The sequence below is a fragment of the Manis javanica genome, chromosome 13, assembly GCF_040802235.1.
Source record: "Manis javanica isolate MJ-LG chromosome 13, MJ_LKY, whole genome shotgun sequence".
NCBI lineage: Eukaryota > Metazoa > Chordata > Mammalia > Pholidota > Manidae > Manis > Manis javanica.
Window position 1 is genome coordinate 49,871,075 of NC_133168.1, and position 16,440 is coordinate 49,887,514.

A 16,440-nucleotide genomic window follows, 5' to 3' on the forward strand; every position below is an offset into this window, starting at 1 on the left:
CCCTTTAGTCAGAGCTCACCGGCGTCCTTATATTCCTTTCCTTTTGATTATTTTAGAGGTCTGTTACCCCTTGTTTCTGTTGGAATTACGATCATTCTTGTGCAATGCAGGCTTGAGAAAGAATGATGCGAATGAGTTTTTCCCTTCAAATGGTACTTCTTTCCCTCCCTCAGCAAGGACCCATCTTGACCTTAGGAGAGCGGCTATTAAGCAGGTTGCACGAGAAATAACATCCTACCCTCCAACAATTTCTAATATGAATGAAGACATTTTTTTTTCAGTTATTCTCCATTCCTTTGCATGCCTCTTAAAGGACCATGTTCCCCAAGATGCTCAGCATCCTTCAGTTCTCCCTATGTTTGCTTCCAGTACAATCTCAATTAAACTTACTTAGACTCAACTGTCAATTTCACAGAAATAAGAGGACCTGGATTTCTTATTTCTCTGCTGTTATTCAGGAGAACATAATTAAGCTTATAACGTTTTTACAGCTGAGGCTGTAACTTATTTCTGAGAAGTTTACATGGCTCAACTTTACCTATGTCTTCTTAGCACATCTGACAGCTGGGTGCTGACTTCAGCTCTAATGTGGGCTCTGCTCCTTGACCATATTCATACACAGGCCTTTGACTACATTGCTTTCACCTACTATGTGTAAATACTTCATTTGACCCAATTTGCTTACCAGTAATCTACATCAGTAGACCCCAGATTCTACTACATATTGGAATCACCTAGCAATCTTTAAAAAAATATTGACTCCTGCCCCTAACACTCCCCACTCGAAACATGCTGATTTAATTGGTATGGGGTGGGGCTTAGACACTGAATTTTTAATAAACTCACCATATGATTCTAATCTGCAGCAAATTTGGGAACTACTACTCTATATGGTGATTCTCACTCTCAGTTATTCATCAGAATCACTTAAGAAGTTTCTTTTTTTAAAAGAAATACATATTTCTGGGTCCTACCTTAGGCCTCAGGGAGTGAGACTCAGAAATCTTTTTTATTATGTTGTTATTATGTTATTATGGAATTTGGTTACAATATTTCAGCTTCCCTGCACAGGGACCACTGCAGAAGATTGAGGGCAAATAGAATGAGAGGTAGGAGTCCTGGAGGGGTGGAGTGTGGATAAAGTGAGGGTTCCTGTGGCCAGGATTCTCACCCGGCCCTGGTTGGCTGGCTCACTACACACGTGTGGGCAATGTATAATCATTGACTCTATATAAAGAGCCCGGCCCAGTTTTCTGGGCGATGAGGTGGTACAGCTGCAAGGCTGGAGAAGAGCAGAGCAGAGGACAGAGTCAGAGGACAGCTGCGCAGGCAGAGAGGCCCAGAGGCAGAGCCCAGCTTGCTGCATGCACACTCGCTCTGAGTGGACAGGATTCTAGTGCTTGACCTGCCACAGTGAGAATAAAGTTGGGTATAAACCCTTTCACCCTAAGAATGTTCCATTGTCATTTTATGGTCTCACTAAATCAAGAGTGAACTTGCCCAGGGCTGAAACCCAGTGGCAAGACAATCAGTCACCAAAGACATTTGGCTGTTACCCTGTGCACACTCAAATTCCATGAGGTTGAAATTGACCTGGTCAGTTGTTTTGTTTGTTTTGTGTTTCTCTATTTCGTCCACGAAGACATGAACCTTATCTACATAGGTATACAAGTCACAAGTCTAGCCACCATTTTAGACTTCTCTTAATCCTGCAGCCAACAAGAACCAAGTCTGTGGCCCTAAATTTTATCCTGCTAATTCTCTGTTTAGCAAATTACACTCTTGGTTTAGTCACATATTATCTCTCAACCAGAGTGTTTCTAATAACCAAACTGGTCGTCCTGCCCCTAATTTCCTGACTGCTAATCTCAGTTTTCTTCCAGTTTTTTACTGTGGCTTGAATGAACTTTCTCAAATGCAAATCTGATTTTATCACTACTCTGCTTAAAATCTTTTAATGGCTCCATTTTACCAGGAGGATAAAAATGCAAGCTTTTTAGCATACACAGCCCTTCATAAATTTTGCCTCCAGCCTCATTCCTCAGGACAAAGTTCCCCTTTCATGGGAGTCACCTGGGGCCCCACTCCAGACCTGAATCAGATTCCCTGGAGCAAGAGCCCTAGATATCTAATATTTAACAAGCCCTGGATGATTCTGCTGTTCACACAAGATTGAGAAACACACAGCTCTCAGATAGCACATTACACTTAGCACTTCAGAAAGCCACCTTGCAGGCATTTGTGTGCGGCTTCCTGAACGCACTGTATAGGTGGCCTGTGTCCTGATTGGCTCCCTTCTTACCTCTCAAAGTCCCCTCATAGATGGAGTTACCTGACTTTTCAGATGCTTCCTGAACACACTGTATAGGTGGCCTGTGTCCTGATTGGCTCCCTTCTTACCTCTCAAAGTCCCCTCATAGACGGAGTTACCTGACTTTTCAGATGCCACTCTCCTGTGCTCTTTGTTCATTTTTCTATAAGACAGTGTGCCCATCCCTATTCCACCACTAATCACCTTGCAGTTTTTTTATCTAGCTCCTCCTCTACAACTTGAATTCCTTGATGATAAACACTGTCTTGTTTTTCTTCTTTTTTCTTTATCCCCAGGTTCCAGCACAATGTTCAGCATAATAAATGTTTGCGGAACGAAATACTAGAAAACAGAGGAGTCCATTGTTAAGGAAACAGGGTTATCAAAAGCCTAGACAGAAATAGAATAGGAACTACTCCCAGAATTTGAATTTAAGGCTGCAGGTCCTATATGAGTAATTTAAAATACAAGTAGACACACACAGAGACAAAGTGTACGTACAGGGTCAGTCATGTTTTTGACTGCAAGTAACGGACACGGATATAGGCTGATCTGAACAAAAAGGTTTATTGAAAGCTTGTTGGGAATCCCACAGAATGTCCAGGAAGACTAAAATGCCAGGCTTTAAAAACAGGCAGGAACAAAGGACGGCTAAGTGGCTAGAATCACAGCTACAACCAAACAATGGAGACTGCAGCTCACCCACCTGTCCCCACAAGCACAGAGCACAATTGCTCCAGTGACTATTGCCACAGCAGCCACTGAAATGACTTCTCCACTTTCTCTATTTCTTTGTACATCTTAGACTGGTTCCAGGGACTGGGCAAGTCTAGGTTTGGGCGTGTGAGAAAGCACACTCCTGAACTGCCCAGCATCCATGCGCATGGGGAGCAAAGGTGCCTACCTTGGAGAATGCCTCAGATAAAGGCAGGAGTTCAGGTACTGGCCAGCTAATAAAATAGAAAAAAAAAGTTGTTTCTAATTTTATACAGTATTATAAAATGGTAAAATTAATTAAAATCCCAGGGTTATATTAATTTCTAAGTAAAATAACATTCACCACATGCTATGACATCAGATTCAGAAACGTCTTCAGGCAGTGAAAACTGCAACTTTGTTTCCTTCCAGGCACTTGCAGAGCAAATAGGAATCTAGACGAGAAAATTAGGTTCAAAATACTGGGGATAGAAAGGACATGGGTAGGCTTAAGGCTGAGATTACAGAGTCAAAAAGAGTTTTTAGCCGGGATGATGGCATTGAAGGCAAAGAGTGAAAACAAGCATAGGTTCTCGAAGACTGCCTTATACATGGGAAAGTATTCATGGTTAATTGGTTCATTTAAACTTTCTTTTTTTATTTAAAGAAAAGTCTTTTTTTGTGTGTAAAAAGAGTTATATACTTTAAAAAATGTAAGCAACACAGAGAAATGCAAACTGGAAAGTTTACCCGAAGAAAACAAAATCACTGATTTGAAAAGATATATGCACTCCTGTGTTTATTGCTACATTATTTACAATAGCCAAGCTATGGAAGCAACTGAAGTGTCCATCAATAGATGAATGGATAAAGAAGATGTGGCTCATATATACAATGGCATATTTTTCACCCATAAAGAAGAAAGAAATCTTACCAACAACAAGGAGGGAGCTAGAGGGTATTATGCTAAGTGAAATAAACCAGGCAGAGAAAGACAAATACTATATTGATTTCACTTAAATGTGGAATCTAAAAAGAAAAAATAATAGTAACAAAACAAAAATAGATAAATAAACACAGAAAAAGCCTGGTGGTTACCATGCAGGAGGGGGAGGAGTGAGGCAGTGAAACAGGTGAAGGGGATGAAGAGAAACAAAATCTCAATTATAACATGAATTTGTCACAGGGATGAAAGTACAGCATAGAGGATACATTCAATAATACTATAATATTCTTCTATGTGGCAATAACTACACTAGCTGGGGTGAGAATTTAATAATGTAGATAACTATCAAATCACTATGTTATATACTTGAAACGAATATAATATTGTATATCATTGTATTAATACTTCAGAATTTCATCATGTATATTGTATATTATTTTATTTATACTTCAATAAAAAAGAAGTTCAAACAATCTCTTCAAATCCTAACCCCAAGAAACAGCCACTAACACTAGGGGAACATCATTTCAACCACTTTTCTATACCTATTTACAGGTAAAAGCAGTTAGGTTGCCACATTTCATTGTCCCAAATGTCACTGTTCTTGTAGAATACATATGACAAGGATAGGTTATTGGATGGGTGGATGAGTGGATGGACTTCTGTCAAATGTGATATAAAGTATTAACAGGAGTATATCTTTACTTTAAAAATATTTTAATTCATAGAGAAAAAGTTAAAGCAATTGGTGGACTTTAAATGTATTTTTTCATCACAAAATACATTATTCCCTCTTAAAAAAAGTCCTGAGGTTAAAAAATAGGAGGTAGAAATCATTTTGTTTGTTTGTTTCAACTTAATGTTTCGGTTTTAGATCCTGTCAATTGAGTCATTCAACGCCCTTATGCTCCTTGTAAGCTCCTGCTCTCAACTTTGCTATGTTTGTGGGTCGTTTTATTTTTATACTGTCAGGACTTCCTATAGTTGTGTTTGGTTGGTATTTTCCAGTATCCCATATATGAAATGGATTAATTGCTTACCATGTTGTTTTTAATTTTGATTCATTTCTTATACAGATGGATTTTTGTCATCGAATAAATACATTTCTCTTTATATAAGAAACACTGAGTTTGTTATATTCCCTAAAGTGTTTCATGTTTAAGTATGTTTGTTTTTGCTTACATGACACCATGCCTGGGAAAATATTCTTCGGTCCTACTTTCATTACATCAGAGCTATTGTTGCACTTCTGCATTGTCTCTGGATTGAATACTGTTGTGCAGAGAAGTGTGATGCCAACCTTTTTTTTTTGTAGGTGACTTAGCTTTTTGTCTAGATATCATTAGACTATTCATTTTTATACTTTCAAGTTCAATAAGTGAATCAGAAGTTTCCTGAGGCTGAGAATTCCTTATCTAATTATTCTTATCATAATCTGAGGTGCAATTATTGCTCTCATGACTGGCAGTCCTGAGAAATAGTTATACTGCAACTTTGAAATCTAGGGAATATGAATGTTTCAAGAAAGCCAGATGCTATTTGTGATTCTTATTTTGTCTTCTAGGTCCATTGCCTTGGTTTTTGCCCCTTCTCATGTTTAAGCAAGTCCTGTAGCTTTCCTTGAATGGCTTCTAGTGATTAGATGTACTCTACGGTTGCTGGAAAGATGGTGATATAAAGTATTAACAGGAGTAGAAACTATTTTTGCTATGGAAGAGAATGCTCTTGGTGAAGGTCTGTTGTGAGTTCTGCATGTAGCAAGTGTGGTAGACCAGATGTATTTTCAGGAAGATGTGCTTTGTAAAATTCCGTCTGTCAGGCAAATGGTCTATTATTTGTTGTAGTAAGGTAGAAAGATGGAATTGAAGTGTCTGAAAAGAATTTTCTTTCTAGAATGGGTAGATGAAGTGGCTGGGAGTCCGTGAAGGCAAAATACTTCTGCATGGACCTCCCATGCAGAGATAATGTGTGTCAATTTGGTGAGAGCATCTAATTTCATCAAGACAATTTTGCACTTTAGGAAGGAAATGTGGAGCAGCCAGTGATAAAATACATGGTGATCTTATCCCAGAGGTGCTTGGGGGTCAAGAGTGCTTGAAATAACTATTTCAAACCCTGAGATCTATCTTACCTATGCACATGTGACATGGGAGTTTGTATTTTGGATGTTAATATGGCAAAGACAGAGTCACCAGAAATTCCAGAGGATCATTTGAAATATTTTTAGTAGGCCACAGTGGCAACACTACATTTCTGCACAAATGTGGAAATACAGCATTGGTGGGTGTGCCTCTTATGCCAAGACATATCCAGTTGGTTTGGTTAAGAAGTCTGTTTCTTATTGGAAGCCCAGGATATTAGCCAAGTACCACATATGCCAATGCATATAGGCACTGGTGGCTTCCTTTGGAATGCCTTCCTTAACTCTGACTGAGGCTGAGAGATCACAAAGTTTCTGCATTGGAATATCCCCTGTGATGGGCTGGTATTGTGCCATACAGAGCAGTGTCTGTATGGCTATTTGAGCTCTAGTCTCTCATTAGCAATACAGACAGCGAAACAGAGCTCCTGTCTTCTGATGCAAGCAGAGTCCTCAACGTTGCCTGGGCTACTCTAGCCAATACATGAGATGTGGATCTGTTTCAGGGTACCAAGCACCTTTAATTTAGTGTACTGCCAAAGTGCCTTTAATCCTTGGGAGTACTTTTTCTCTCACTGGGGAGTTAGCCTTGACTGGAATGAGTTGACCTAATGAAGAGAAACAGGTCAACTGCGTTGGAATCCTCTTTGGGCCCAAATGATATTCACAAAGGTATTAAAAAATTAATTTAGATCAGAGATATCAAGCTGTAAGCCTGTGTGTGAAATCAGTACACAGACACATTTTCTTTGATTCAACATGGTGTTTGCCTGCATACAAAAACTGCATACTCTTTATTCTTAATTGGTTGCCTATTTTTTAAAATTAGGAAATGTCTCACCAATATCCAGATATCCATCTTTTTTTTTGTAAAATGAGAGATACTACAATAACACGTACTGTACATTTCCAGTGGCAACACCAGATCCAGAGCCTCTATGGAGAGCTAAGGAGCAGGTGTCCGCTTGACACAGATTTGTCTCTCCAGTTCACCAGGGTTCTCACCAGTTACTGTCCTCCTGACAGAGACCAGTTTTTAGTTCTCATTTACTTTTGTACACGAGATAATTCCTATGCTTTACCTCTACCATAAGTGAAAATATGCAAGATAAACTGACAGGACAATGGATTTCCTTTTCTTGGCCTGCATTACTCATTGATATTATCTGATGGGAACCTCTAAGAATCTGAGTTTATAGAAGGGCAAGGTGGGTCAGGTAGGCCAATATTAGGATATATATAAATACATAAACAGGATGGTAGGATTGTAGAAAAGAGCAGCTCCTTCCATGTGACTAGTACTTAGCTTTGTCATGTAGATCTATCACTTGGGTGTAAGGATGGGGCTATCCAGAAGACAAGTCAATGGCAATTAGAGACTATTGGGTGCCCTTAATTATTTGCAGTCACATCGAACTTTCTAATTTTCCTCCCTGAGTTTTATTATTATCAAATTATGATGTGATTTATTGCAAGTCCCCTGCTTAGTCTACATGCCTGAACTACTGTGCCAATTAGCAGTTTGTGTGTGAACCTAACCAATGACTCTAGGCTAGGCACCCTCCTGAGCCATGGTTCCAAAATTGTCTGAGCTCTATACCAGCCAGTCACCATGCAACTATGCAGCCATGTGGAATATTATCCATCTTTAAACACAAGTTGTCACCTCACTTTTCCTGGTCCAGCTTTCAAGTTTCTTATACTCTTTAAAATGAGTTTAAAATTTATTTTGGAATGACTAATACATTCCCTTGGTTCAAATTCAAAAGTAAAAAGGGTACACAGTGAAATGTCTTCCTCCCACATCTGTTCCCCAATCATTCAGTGCTTTCATTAAGGTAAATAATGTTACTAGTTTCTACAACATTACTCTAGAAATGGTTTATGCCAGTACTTCTCAAAATGTGATCTGCAGACCCCTGAGGGGTCACAGGATGCATTCAGGGGGTCTGTGAGATCAAAACTATTTTCATAATGATAATGACATATCATTTGCCATTTTCACTATTGATATCTGCCCTGATGATACAAAAGCAGTGGTGGATAAAACCATTGGCACCTTGATGTGAATCAAGACAATGGCACTAAAACTATACTAGGAGTGAGTCATTGTATTCTTTTCTGCCACATACTGACAGATAAAAACACTCAATTTTCACTTTAAAATATCCTTAATGAAACAGAAAAAGCTGATAATTTTATTAAATCTTGACTCTTGAGTACCTTTTTAATAGCCTGCCTGATGCAGAGAGAAGTACATATAAAGCTTTTTTGCTGCATCCCAAAGTATCAGGCTGTCTCAAGGAAATGCATTTGTGTGGTTGTTTGAGTTACAAACCCAAGTGACTACGTTTTCATGTAACATCATTTTTACTTGAAACAAGATGAGCCATCACTGTTCCTATGAGTATTTGGGAAACATTTTCTTAAAAACAAACAAAATGTACCTGTTACTTTAAAAAAAAGACAATATGGGCCACAGATTATAAAGTTTGAGCTTTAAAGTAAAAATTAGGACTTTAGAAAACTTGTATCCACCTCTGTGAGCTCAAACCTTCTCATTATCTGAAAACTTTTCTGAAGAAATTGGTGGTGTATAGTAAACACAGTTTTTTTGATAGTGTAAAAGGACATGTGCTGACATTTAGAAGATCTGTATGAGTCAATGGACCAATATTTCCCAAATCACCAATCCATGATCTTAAGAAACTATGCATGGGTAAAAGAACCATTCAAAGAGGAAGGCACAAGGATGGATCTTCATGTAGCAGGGTATTCATTGCTCTTTGATAGAGTTTCAGATACAACATTGCAACTAACCTGCAAGAAACTATTAATTGTCAAGTTTTGGTATAATATCAAAGAATAGCTACAATTATCTGAAAGGGCTTTTAAAATACTTCTGTTTTCCAACCTCTGATCCATGTGAAACCAGATTTTCTCCTTATACTTCCACCAGAACAACATATCACAATAGACTGAATGTGGAAGCAGATATGAGAATCTAGATGTCTTCTACTAAGTCAGATGTTTAAGAGATTTGCAAAGATATGCCATTCTTAACTTTTCATTTGGGAAAATCTAGTTATTTTAAATGAAAATACGCTATTTATGTTAACATGTAATGGGGTTAGCATTGTTGTATCCTCACATGACAGAAGGGGCTAGGCAGCTCTCCACAGTCTCTCTTATAAGGAACTCTGCTATAATCCCATTCATGAGGCCCTCAGGACCTAATCACTTCCCAAAGGCCTCACCTCCTAATTCCATCATACTGGGGACTGGGTTCTAACATACAATTTTAGGGGGACACAAACATTCAGTCTATAGAAGCATATATATGTGTGTGTATATATATATATATATATATATATATATATATATATTCTCTTTTTCTTATACAAAACATCCTGTACTCATTGATCCTGCACCTTGCTCTCTTATTATATCTTCAGAATTATTCCATATCAGGACATACAGACCTTCCTTATTCTTTTTATGGCTACATAGTATCTCCTTGTAAGAATTTGCCATAATTTTAAGAACTACTCCCGTATTGATGAAGTTTTTAAAGTTATTTTGTTCTTGTAAACAGTGCTCCAGTGAATAACAACCTTGGGCCTAGTCATGTCACACATGTATGGGAATATCTGTAGGACAGAAGTAGAAACACTAGTCAAAGATTTAACTGCATTTTAAAATTTTCATATAATTTGTAAAATTTGTGAGCTCATTTTTAAAAGTAATTTATTGCAGCTTCAGAAAATAAACTACATCCATGTTATATGTAAATTGTGGTCATGTGAGTGGAGCAGAGTTAAATGGCATACTTATCCATATATAACTTAGATGTTTGGGAGGAAAAATTGATTTTAAAGTATAAAAGTTAAGAAAACTGCAAAGTCTATTGTAATATGAAGATATATTGTGGGTTGTCCGTAAATGTCCTATATCATAAGTGAAATTTGGGAGAAGTCATATTTTTGGCATTTGCTCAGTGTACAATTTAAAAAAATGGCAACTTTTTCTGGAAGCCTTGAAGCAGCTGGCACTGACTACACCAGTGAGCACAAGGTCCCAGCATTTGTAAATTCCAAGTTCACAGTGGCCACTAGGGGAGATTGGTTCTTGTCTTTACAGAGGCTAGATTTCACAAGTAAGTAGAGATGGATTCCAAGCAAAGCCTGTTGCAGACAAAGTAAATTCTTGAGTTCCTGCTTAGATGTGGCAGGGAAGTTCTTGAAGCTCATAGACGCAGGCTGGTAAGTGATATAATGAAGCATTCTCGTGTGGGGAATGGAATTTTAAAAAATCTGAATATTTTCAAATAATTTAAAGAAGTGGAAGTCCTTAGTTACCTCCTTTATGTCCCCAAATAAACATCAAAATTCAGTGGGGCAGGGGTGGATTTACTTATGGATTTTTTGTTCATTACATGGTGTCCCACATCTCTCAGGCTATTTTCACATACCAACTTAGAAGCCATCTCTTCCAGAAAACCTTAGGTTTCCTTAAACTCAACAAAGTTGTTCTTAATATTCTCATAACAATTTGTACTTTCTCTGCCATAGCATATATTGTGATCTATTATAATTGCCTATTTAATGACAACATTTCGACTATATTTTATATCCTAAGGGGAATGATATGTGTCTTATTCAACAATTTGTCCCTAGAACCACCTATATACAGTGTGTGTGTGTTATCTGTGTGTTATATATGTGTGTGTGTGTGTGTGTGTGTAATTATACACACACACACACACACACACATATATATACACACACACACATACAGTAGGTGCTCAATAAATACTTGTTGAATTAATGAATAAATGGAAGGACAGATTTAGCTGGAATATGGGCTCTGAGTATCTGGAAATTTTAACTCAAAAACCCAAATCTCCTAGCAGCTACTTTAAACAACACTATTTCACATAATTTATTTTACTGTTTCATACAAAATTTCTAGCAAAACAAATACACCTAGTATTTCTGGTATGAATGTACTATGGTTTCATACATAATATAGAATGCCATTTTCTCCTGTTTTTCTCTATCTCCCCTAGCGGTATTAGTCCTATATTTGCCTTAATAGGCCCAAGATGGGTCTTTCAGAAAAGTAGTGGTCAATAAGCTGTATAACATAAATGTAATTGCCCAGGGAAAACATGCTTCAGATGGTACTAGTAAGTATGAGATTATTTTCTTATATTTTGACCAAAATTGATTTATTTTCCTTAATTTCTAAATTGCCTTAGGTCGATCAAAGAGAACAGAACTTCAAGATGTGGAGTAACTTATTACCATTTTTGAATCCTGGAAAAGCTTCCTGTGTGTCAGTTTACAATGAGCAAGGCTCAATGATCAGTCACGATGGGACTCACGAGAGGATGGTGCTCCAGGAAGATACCCTGTGCTTCTGTCACCTCATCACTGCTTTGTGAAGCAAAATCCTATTCATTTCCATTGAGAAGACTTCTTTCAGCCTCTCATTCCAGTCAGAATTCATTATTATTCCCTCTTCTGAGCACTCCTTCACTGTTTTTCCATGTATGCTCATACTTTTGTCATCAATCTTGTGTCTTTTGATAGAAAATGTATTTCTTGGGTTTTATGGTGACTTACATATACAAATACTCCAAAGGTGTTTGTCAAGTGCCTTAGTATCTCTGCATGACTTACCCGTATTGTCTACATGGACATGTGATGTAATGTACTGGGGTATTCAGAACAGGTGGAAGGAGGAAGCTAGACAAATTCTTAAAAATAGAGGAAAGTCTCAGCAAGTACAAGAAGACTTACATGAAGAAGATAAAAATCATTTCAAGAATATGAAAACCCAGTTTAAACCCTGCCATTAGGCCTGGTTCAATCTTGACATTAATATTTAGAGATCCATAATCTTGGCCAGATGACTTAGCCTCTAAACCTTAGTATTCATCTGTAAAATGGGGGTAAGAAAAGTAGCATTATAAGATGGCCCCCAAGAGTTCCCCCAACTGGTGGGGTACTCTCTGTTATAATTGCCTTTCCTTGACTGTGGGAAGAACCTGTGATGGGATTTTTCTCTAGTGATTAGAGCACATAAGGAGACAAAAGGGAAGGGATTTTTCAGATGTAATTAATGTTCGTAATCATTTGACTGTCAGTTAATCAAAAAGGAGATAATACTGGGTGGGTCTGAACTAATCTGGTAAGCCCTTTAAGGAAGAATCCAGGGTTTCCCTGGAGGGAGACATTCTAAGTGAGAGAGATTTTCCTGCCAGATTTGAAAAAGAAAACCACTGTGTTGTGAGAGACCCAGGAGTGGCTGATGTAGCAAGAATGGCAGGGGCCTAGGAGCTGACAACAGGTAGCCCCTAGCTGACAGCCAGGAAGAAAAAGAAACTTCAGTGCTATAACCACAAAGAGCAGAATTCTGCCAATAACCACGTAAATTTGGAAGAGGCCTCAGGTGAGACCTTAGCCCTGGCTGACACCATGACCAGTCTTGTGAGACTCTTTGCAGAGGACCTTGTTTTGCTATACCCAGAGCGCTAACCTATAGAAACAGTGAGATAATAAACATATGTTGTTCCTCTGCAGCCATATTTATGGTGATTTGTTACATAGAAATAGAAAACAAATACACTATCTTTGTGGGAAGATACTTGGTTACAAGCAACTGCTTCTGGCTAATGTTAGATTTTTAAAAAAATCAGAATTTACTGGAACAAAATATGGTATATCAAAGAATTGCAGCAAAAGCTAGTGCAGGCCCTGGGGAGAACAGGGGCCACGGCTATTCAGAGGATCAGTCAGGTATTTTTGGCAGTGTACTTTGAAATAAGCCACTTGTCGTCACCATGACCTTGTCATTTGGCACATGAATCAGACTCTCCTGACAATCTAATTGGCCTCACTTCTATTACCCACCCATTCCTTGATGCCATGAAGCTTTAGAATTGACAGGCCCCCAAGACTACATGGAACGAAGTTGGGAGCTCTCCAAAGTGAAAGTGTGGTGCTATTAAAGAAGGAAGAGGAAAGGAGATTTGGGTGTTCACAAACAAAAGAAATCCACTTTGCTAGCTCATAGGTTTGCCAAGAAGAAGATACGAGATAATACGAAGTGTGTAGTGCAGTTCTTGGCACACAGTAATCACTCAGTAAATTTTAACCATAATTATTAAGTACCAGGGAGGTTAACCCTCATCTTGATGGTAAAATAGAGAACTTGCTTCTGAAGATGAAAGAGAAATCCCATCCTGGTGAGGAAAAAATATTTCTAGTGCTCAAGAAGACAGGCTTAAGTGCCTACTGCTACCTAGATGTTTTATAACTAAAGGGTTATCGGAGGAGAGAAAGTTATAGATGTCTAAGTGCCGTTTGTGCTGATTATTGCCATGTACTCAAAACCAAACTAGCTATGAGACCCACTCCTCCAAACTCCAGTGTGTGAGGGGGGGCGAAACCAAATGTTGGTGGCTACATTTTCTTTTCACAGAGCTCTCAATGGTTGGCTCACAGCTCTAAGCCCATTCATCCAAGTTTAAATTATGGCTTTACATTTGAAATTTTAGAAAGCTAATTCAGATAAGAGATGATAGCCACATTTACTGAGGATCATAAGTAGAATCCATAGCAGCTGTGAGTACCTGGTATTAAGTGATGTAGTTGTGTTTTGAGGGAGAGCTTTCCTTTGATCTTTCTGTTGGACAATGCTATTGGTCAGTACACCCATACTGAGGAAGGGTTGCCTAATCAGGTGGTGTCATTTCCAGCCTGAACCTCACTGATGGCTGAATTTAACTTTCATTCCATTCTGCTCTACTCAACAAGTATTTATTGAGCTTGCATTATGTGCAATGAACTGTATTAAGTGCTATGACAGATCAAAAAATGAATAGATAAGACAGTGCTTCTGACCTTAGGGCATTTTATTATCTCAAAAGAGAGACAAAAGTTTACAAGGATCAGACACAATATGGAGCAGGATGTGACAGTGCTAAAATAGGTACAGAGACAGAAGAAAGCTTTAAATTTCCAGTGTAATTACCTAGAGTTTGAATAGAAATAGAATTTGAGTCTTTCTCAATTATATACCCTTCTGGGCATATATTTATTTATGTTTTGTATTGCCACTGCCTAGCACAGTCCCTGGTACTTAATATGTGTAACTAAAGATGAGTTAGAAAAAAATTTTAATTGTGGTAACATATACATTACATAAAATTGGCTATTTTAACCATTTTTAAATGTACAGCTCAGTGGCTTTAAGTACAGTGGCATTGTTGCAAAAGCATCACTACCATCCATCTCTAGAACTTTTTTCATCATGCAAAATTAAACCTCTGTACCCACTAGACAATGACTCCCATTTTCCCCTCCCCTGGTCCCTGGCAATCATCATTCTACTTTCTGTCTCTGAATTTGATTACAGGTACCTCCTATAAGTTAAATCCTACAATATTGGCCCTTTTGTGACTGGCTAATTTCACTTAGCATAATGTCTTCAAGGTTTATCCATGTGATAGCATATGTCAGAGTTTCCTCCTTTTTATAAGACTGAATAAAGTCCATTGTATGTATACACCACATGTTGTTTATCCAATTTTCTGTTGATGGACATTTGTGGTGTTTCCACCTTTTGGTTATTGTGAATATGCAGCTATAAATGTGGAAGTATAAATATCTATTTCAGCAAGACAGAAATTTTGATGATCAAGCAGGAGCAGAGAAAAGGCATTTCAAGCTTAGGATATAGCATGCACAAAGGCAAATGCAGGTGACAATGCCCTGGGGTTCCTCAGTATGGCTTACTCATGAGTTTGTAGTACACTAGCAGAAGATGGAAAGGCTGATCTATTCTGGGGCTTGAAGGTTACAAAATATTATACCAAGGAGATAAACTTTTTCTAAAGTTATGAGGAACTCTAGGGATTTGGAGCAGGGGAATGACATTACCAACCCTATACTCGAGAAAGGTAACTGTGGCAAGGATGTTAGAAATATAGGGTAATAATCTTGGCAGGAAACAAAGTAAGGCAGTGGCAAGGGAAACAGTAAAAGGAGGGGAGTTGGTTCCTTTTATAAAGGAACAATCAATAGGATCTGTTGGCCAACTGGATGTGGGTGACAGGAAGAGGAACCTGTAGTTAAGTCAGTGAGTGAGAGCACAGCACGGTGACAATATAAACTGAGATGAATGCAAAAGGAAGAAGCAAGCAAAAACAATAGGTATCATTTATTAAGCTCTGATGTGTTAGACATTATCTTATTTAATCTTGATAAATGGCTCAGTGAACTGGGGGTTATTGTACATGGGAGGGAACTCAGTTTAGGTAGATTAAGATACTAACATCTGATCAAGTGGTGGAATTAGGACCTCAACTCAGCTCTAAAAACATTTTTTTTCAAACTGTCATACCATTCCATTGTCTTCAACCATGCAGTATATCCATGTGGATTTTTTCTCTCAAAAAATGAGAAATGTAAGTTTGAAGCTCAGTAGAACACTCATGTACCAAAATATAGTCCAGGAGCTCTTTCCACAAAGTGGAGTTCAAATTGATGCTAACGTGAGTTCACTGAGGAGAGCATGTAAAGACCAAAGAGAAGGTGAGAAATTAATTCCAGAAGTACTCATATTTATCAGGTGAAAGAAGGATGGACTAGGTCCAAGGGATGAGAGAACAACTAGAACAGTGAATTGACAAAGAGATGGAATGAAAAGACAGCTTCAAAGAAGGGATTAGTCAACACTGCCAAATCTAGAAGCTTAAATAGGAAGTAGACTGTGGCTACTAGATTTGACATTGAGGAAGTCATTGGAGATTTTACAGAGAGGAAGAGATATAAAGCAATCTGCGTGTATTGAAGGAGTAGGATGCAGGGAAATGAAGAAAGTGAGTGTAAACTACTTGTTCAAAAAGTTTGGCAGCAAAGGAAAGGATAAATTATGATACAGTATTTAAAGGGATGTAGGATTGATGAAAGGTTTTCTTTTTTAGGACTAGGACAATGAGCATGAACTTTTTTTTTTTTAGGCTGTGAAAAAGCCCATGGAGACTAAGGGACTGTAAATATTGGAAGAATGATGAAAATTCATGAAGGAATAGAAGGAGGGTATGATCAAGAACATATTCAGAAGAACAGTCTGGGAATGAAGTAGGAATACTTTGCCCTGGAGATGGGAGAGGGACAGAGAGATTTGGAAGTTGAAGGAGTCTACATTGGGGGAGAGGACACCTGGACAGGAATTTGGCCCTGAGATGGGTAAATAGCCGGTTGGGCTGTGGAAGAGGCAGTCAATTACAAGCCAATGGATAAATTACCGACCTTTGTTAAGGGTTCCTCTGAGCTG